Source organism: Polypterus senegalus, chromosome 6 (genome assembly GCF_016835505.1).
Source record: "Polypterus senegalus isolate Bchr_013 chromosome 6, ASM1683550v1, whole genome shotgun sequence".
NCBI classification, from domain to species: Eukaryota; Metazoa; Chordata; class Cladistia; order Polypteriformes; family Polypteridae; genus Polypterus; species Polypterus senegalus.
Window position 1 is genome coordinate 161,458,158 of NC_053159.1, and position 7,404 is coordinate 161,465,561.

The window sequence follows — 7,404 nt, forward strand, 5'->3', positions numbered from 1 at the left end:
CAGTGCATCACTTTCTAAATGCACCTCAGACGCCAGTGTTGGGTGGGTGTGCTGAGCGCAGTACGTCTCTTATTATTTTTATGAGCCTTGTATTATCATTTCATTAATTTTTCGTTCAAAGTTCAGGAAATTAGCCTCTGCCACTTTAAAATATATTAATGATGCTGATTTGTATTAATATGGGGTTGTCTCACACACTTGTAAACTTGTTAAGGAAACATTTCACACAAACATTAGGAAGGTTTACTTCACACAGAGAGCCATAGACACATTGAATAAGCTACCAAGTAGTGTTGTAGACAGGAGGACTTTAGGGACTTCAAAACTAGAAATGATTTTATTTTGGAAGAATTAAGTGGATAGGACTGGCAACCTTTTTTTAAGATTGTTTTAATGTTCTAATTATTTTTACCTCATTAGCTTGATCATGACAGACAACGATTTGTATTTACTCCAGTATTTTCACACATTTCTAAGAAAATTCTAACAATACATTTAGTGCCCAAATAACCTGGAATTCTCAATTAATGAAAGTTGCTTATCACCTTCTGTAATGTGTCTGATGCTCAGCAGATGTTACTGTTCTTCTTTGTCCTTCTGCCTATTACAGTGTTCTTTGTCACATAATCACCTTTGTGGTCCCCGGCCGGGGCTGGAGCCTGGCCGGGACGCCCAGGAGGACGAGAGGAGGGCTTGTGTCTCCTCCAGACCGCAAGGGGGCGATCGCCCTGGTTGTATAGGGGGCCACGGGTAGAGGGCTTGGAAGCCCAACCCTGTAGGGGCCCGTGGCCACCGCCAGGCGGTGCCCTGGAGCCTGAGGAACCCTGGAGCCCAGCACTTCCGCCACACCAGGAAGTGCTGGGGGGAAGACTTATTGTGGCGCCCGGAGAGCTGCCGGGAGGACAGCCGGCACTTGCGCCACGCTGGGGCGTGGCCAAGGAGGGAATGCCGGAAACACCTGGTGCTCATCCGGGAGCACTATATAAGGGGCCGGAGCTAGCGGGAGGACTGGAGGTGGCCAGAAGAGAGAGTGGCATTGTAAGACCTGGACTTGGGGAATCGGTGCAAGAGGCACTGGGGAGTTGAGCACGGGATTTGTACATAGTGTAAATAAACGAGTGTGTGGTGAAAACAACGATGTCTGTCTGCCTGTGTCCGGGTTCAAGTTCACACCTTATACAAACTGGTAGATGTCAAGCAGATGTCACTGCTGTTCTTTTTCTTTCAGTCATGTCACTTGCACTGTCGATCACTTTGCCTTAGTAAACACATGACCACATGTCACTCTGCCAAACTTGCCAGTACCTAAAATTTTTAGAATTTCCAGAACAGACAAGGTCATAAGCTTTCCATTTAGCCCAAGATCAAGGTTCTAGTCTTAGTAGTTCACTTGTAAATGTGTGATGGAGAGCCTGACTTTAGCATTTTCTACATATGGAACAAATCGCTTTGCTGAGGTGGCCTCTACCTACATTTTTTAAAATTTCCAAAGTAGATCGGGTCATAAGCTTTCGATTAAGACCAATACCAAGGATCTAGCCTTAGTATTTTGCAAGCAATCATGTGATGGACATAGAGACATGTTATATATACACATGATGTCCTTAAATAGTTCAGTTCGGGTAGTGATAAGACTTGAAGCTGGTTGTACAGAAGTGATCCACCAACTCTAGCTTCAGTATTCAGACAGAACTTAGCAGTTGACATCACACTAACATCCATCCATTTCCTTAAACTGCTAATCCAGAAAATCGTAGTTTGTCCCAATTGCTGTTCAAGAATGTGTGGTCTTGTTGCTAAGGCTGTTCCACTTCATAGTGTTTTACAGTTCAGCACCAGAAAGCTGTCTTCATTGAGGTCCACTATAGCAATTGGCAACTGTGACCCTTCGGCTCCTTCAACCCGATAGCCAGAAAATGGCCACATTATTCAGTCATCTGGCCTTAACACATGTAGAAGAAAGGGATGAGAAATTGACTGCAAAGAATACAAAAGTAGTGGAATGTAGATAACTGCCAAAAATGCAGCCTTTTATAAAGAATTTCCTTTTGCTGCCATATTTTCTTATTTTTGAATTAAGGAAAATTGTCAGCCAACAGGTACTCCACAATTTGCGTTACTCAAATCACATTTCTTCTTTAACTTGACACTGGAAAAAATGTGCATCTTCTTGTTCTTCCTCTGTGCAGCCACATCCTGTTTTTAATCAGTTCTTTTTCTCAGTGGCTGAACCAAACCAGAATACAGACGCTTTTGTGTGAGTGTGTATGTAACACTAAAAATGCAAGAAACATTTCACAAAACAGAAAATATAAGTTCTCAACCATTTTTTTTTGTTCTGCCAGTAATCTATTGCATTCATCTGAAAATATAACATTTTGAAATGAATTTCATCATTAAAAACTATTATCTTGAATGCATTATCGATTTTGCTGAAAATTAAAATCACTAGTCTATCTGCTGCTTCTTAAGAAGCTCTTTTTTACCAAACATACACACTTGTATTTGTGTCAGGCTATTTAGAATTAAAAAGCATGAAGAGTTTATGTAACTTTAGGTGACTAAGTGGAGAAAAATTCATATGGCAGGATCCTGTGGGCCAAAATATAAAGAAAGCAAAGGCAGCTGTAAAAAATTATATTTTGTGGGAAAGAAGCTGAATTTTTCAAAAATATTCTTAAGTCACAAATATGTACATTATCTCGGTCCTGACAAGTGAATGCAACCTATTTTTAACCTATTTAAATTCTACATATTGTCATACTGTATGTATATGTATATATATATATATATACACTGTGTGCACAATTATTAGGCAAGTGAGTATTTTGACCATATCATCATTTTTAATGCGTATATTCCAACTCCAAGCTGTATTAACTTGAATGCTTATTGGATTTAAGCACGTCAGGTGATGTGTATTTGTGTAATGAGGGAGGGTGTGGCCTAAGGAGATCAACACCCTATATCAAGGTGTGCAGAATTATTAGGCAGCTAGTTTTCCTCAGGCAAAATGGGCCAAAAAAGAGATTTAACTGACTCTGAAAAGTCAAAAATTGTAAAAAGTCTTTCAGAGGGATGCAGCACTTTTGGAATTGCTAAGATATTGGTGTGTGATCACAGAACCATCAAACATTTTGTTGCAAATAGTCAACAGGGTCGCAAGAAACGTGTTGAGAACAAAAGACGCAAATTAGCTGCCAAAGATTTGAGAAGAATCAAGCGTGAAGCTACCAGGAACCCATTATCCTCCAGTACTTTCATATTCCAGAGCTGCAACCTACCTGGAGTGCCCAGAAGTACAAGGTGTTCAGTGCTCAAAGACATGGCCAAGGTAAGGAGGGCTGAAACCCAACCACCACTGAACAAGAAACATAAGTTGAAACGTCAAAACTGGGCCAAGAAATATCTGAAGACAGATTTTTTCAAAGGTTTTATGGACCGATGAGATGAGAGTGACTCTTGATGGACCAGATGGATGGACCTGTGGATCAGTAATGGGCACAGAGCTCCACTCCAACGTGGAGGTGGGGTACTGGTATGAGCTGGTATTTTTAAAGATGAGCTAGTTGGACCTTTTGCATTGAAGATGAACTCAAAATCAACTCCCAAACCTACTGCCAGTTTTTCAAGACACTTTCTTCAAACAGTGATACAGGAAAAGACCATGATTTTTATGCAGGCCAATGCTCCATCACTTGCATCGAAGTTCTCCACTGCGTGGCCAGCCAGTAAAGGCCTTAAAGATGAAGGAATAATGACATGGCCCCTTCCTCATCTGACCTAAACCCTATCGAGAACTTGTGGGCACTTCTTAAACGCTAGATTTACGGGGGAGAAAAACAATACACCTCTCTGAAGAGTGTCTGGGAGGCTGTAGTCACTGCTCCACAAAAAGCTGATCGTCAACAGATCAAGAACTCCATGAATGGAAAGGCTTATGACTGTTATTGGAAAGAAGGGTGGCTATATTGGTCATTGATTGATTGATTTATTTTTTGACATGTCAGAGATGTTTATTTGTAAATTTTGAGGTGTTTGTTTATTATTCTCACTATAACAGATGAAAATAAACAAGTGAGATGGGAAAATTTTCATTTTCCTTTAGTTGCATAATAAATCTGCACACTAATAGTTGCCTAATAATTGTGCGCACATATGTATTCCCCTGATGATGTTCACACTCACATTTCCGTTGTGAAACATTCAGGTTTCAGGTTTATTAACATTTTGGATTGACTGATAGCACTGTGTTTGTTCCATATTAAAATTAATCCTCAAAAATACAACTTGCCTAATAATTGTGCACACAGTGTATATATATATATATATATATATATATATATTGTCACGCTTGGGTCACAGATTTGCACAGAGACACAGGAGGTCGTAGAAACAAGAAGGATTTTTATTCAAACACTGCAAACACAAGAGCTTAAACGTGCTCCATGACAAGTCAGAGATAACAGTTCCGCTAGGAGCAGAGAGAGATAAAAGACAAACAATCAATTCCAAAACTGACAGGCGCTGCGCAAGGCTTATAAGTCGGCAGAGTACCGTGCGAGGCTTGTATTACACATTATAGTGCAAGGATAAGGAGCAATGTGAGGTTAGTCAGTGTTTCAGGGTTTGTGGTTTTCCCAGGGGCGTCTGTCTCTATTTGGGGTGCAATCAGCCCTCCAGCTCACAATATATATATATATTGTAAAATGAAGCAACTTCGACACACGTATAAAAGGTTTGGGGCAGCCACCCGTATAATATTCCTAGGTGCAAAGGATTCTTTTAAGTTCATGCAATGATGTTGCCAGTACGGAGTCCAAAACAGAACTGATCAAGCTTTGAAAAGATGGCGGTTTTAAATGGTCAAACAGGAAGTGACGTATGTTAACTGGAAGTGATGTAGGTTGACTGGAAGTGATGTTTCTCTGACATTAGTCTGGGAGCTGGGACTGGAAGTGACAATCTTCTGGGCGCCAGAACTGGAAGTGATGTCTTCCTGGGCACCGAAACTGGAAGTGACGTTTTCCTGGGCGCCGGAACTGGAAGTGACGTTCTTGATTCAGATAGGTTTTCCCGCGGCTTCTCTTCAGAGATAGCAAGAGAAGGTTTAATGCACCCCGCCCTCCCCTGGCCTGGCGTGGAATTACCATTACTTGGTCCACACAACATCCTACTATTCGCACGTGTGTGACAATATATATATTTATATGTATATGTATATGAGTATAAATTGTAGGAGGCACACGGGATGGACAGGCATCCTGGCAGGAAGTTGGGAAGTTCCCTTACCCGGATTGGAGGCCCTGAGAATACAGAAAGGCATCCTAGCCAAGTTAGGGAAGGAGGTCACACCTGGACAAGGCTGCCTTAAGGGATGGATGAATATCCCAACCTGAAGAGATGATTCCTTACCTGGGCAGGAAGCCCCAAATAAATGGACAGGCATCCCAAAGGCACATGTACTAAATACCTTCCCTGGCTGGGATAAAAGAAGAGGACTGGGACGGAGTGTCACAGAGGGATATTTAATCCTCCCAGGCATTAAATGGCAGAAGCCCGCCATATCCACATCCATTCAGGAACCAGCAGGGAATGCCAGGAGTTGTAGTCCAGTAGCACAGCCCTGCTGGGATTTGGGATTTTTGGGTGCTGCAGGTAGAGGTGCCCCCCAATTTATGGGACCTCTGTATGATCCCAAACTGCTTCTATTGGGCAGTAGACCTGGCACCGAAAGTACTCCCAGGTTCTCAATAAAAGGGACTGCACTCCCTTATCCAGGCGAGTTGGTGCTGGGAGGAAGGAAGGTCACACTCGGCTAGAGGAGGACAGTGCGGTGGTGAGAGGAACGAGTATTATGAAGAAAGAGAGCAAACCTGTGTTTGTGCTTTTGTGTTACTTTGGAGGTATTGTGTTGAACAAACGCCTACTTGAACCTGGGACTGTTTTCAATCGGTTCCATCACTATATGAACTCTGAATTATTTGAAGTCCGTAATAAAATGAAATGTATGGTCGACAAACATAAACGCAGTGGGTCAATGCTCTTCATTTTGGTGCTTTGTTTATCCTTTTGTATATGTGATGTTGTTCATCATAATGAAATTCTGCAGGGCAAATAACGTGAACAGCGAGCGGACTGTTACAGCTGAGTTTCTCCGCTTCCATGACATCCTAGCAGGTAGGTGGCACAGAGACAGGAGGCAGAAGCAGGGCTGCAGGGCTGGCGAGGCTACGGAGGTGGCCACACAAGCCACTTCTTCCTATTATTTATCTCACCAACACAGGATCCCTCGCAAATAAGATGGATGAATTGAAGCTACAGGTTGCAGTGATTAAGATCGGTAAGGACAGTTGCATTCTGCTAATTAAAGAGACCTGGCTTTATTCACTCATTCCGGATACAGCTTTCGATTTGGCAGGCCGCACAGTACATCAGCAGGACAGGATAAGAGACTCTGGTAAGAGAAAAAAGAGAGATGAGGGATTATGCCAATGTACTAACACTAAGACTGTACACAACAGATGATGTTGCTCACTGCACGTACAGTTCAAATGTAGAAGCATCGTTCGAACTTCAAAATTTGAAACATTCAAAGTTAGAATCGTTCAAAGTGCGAGGTACCAGAGAATGATGAATCAAAAACAGGATTTTAGAAGTTTTTTCAAATGCATTTAAAATAAAAAACTGCAATATCACATTTCCGCAAGTATTAAGACCCTTTACTTGGCACTTAGTTGTTGCAGCGTTTACAGCCTGGAGTGTTCTTGGGTATGAAATGGCAAGCTTCACACACCAGGATCTTGGAATTTTCTGCCATTCTTCTCTGCAGATCCTCTTAAGCTCTGTCAGGTTGCAGGATGACACTGACAGTGGACCGCTATGTTCAGGTCTCTCTAGATGTGTTTGACTGGAGTCAAGTCCAGGATGAGGCCGAGCTACTCAAAGACATTCACAGAGTTGTCCCTAAGCCAATCTTGTGTTGTCTTTGCTTTGTTCCCTGTTGGAAGGAGAACCTTCATCTCAGTCTGAGGTCCAGAGCACAACGGAGCAGCTTTTCATTAAGGATATCTCTTTTTCCCTCGACCCTGACTCATAGTCCCCCACAGTATGATTGCTGCCACCACCATGCTTCAATGTTAGAATGGTATGGTGCAGCTGCTCAGCGGTACCTTGTTTCCTCTTGGTTTCATCAGACCAGAAAGTCTTGTTTCTCACAGTCTGAGAGTCCTTTACATGTTTTTTTTGCAAACACCCGGCAGGTTTCCATATGTCTTTAACTGAAGATAGGCTTCTGTCTGGCCACACTGTCATTTAACCCAGATTGGTGGAGTGTTGCAGTATGGTGGTCCTTCTGGAATTTTTTGCATCTTTTTTTCACAGCTAGAGTGACTATTGGATTCT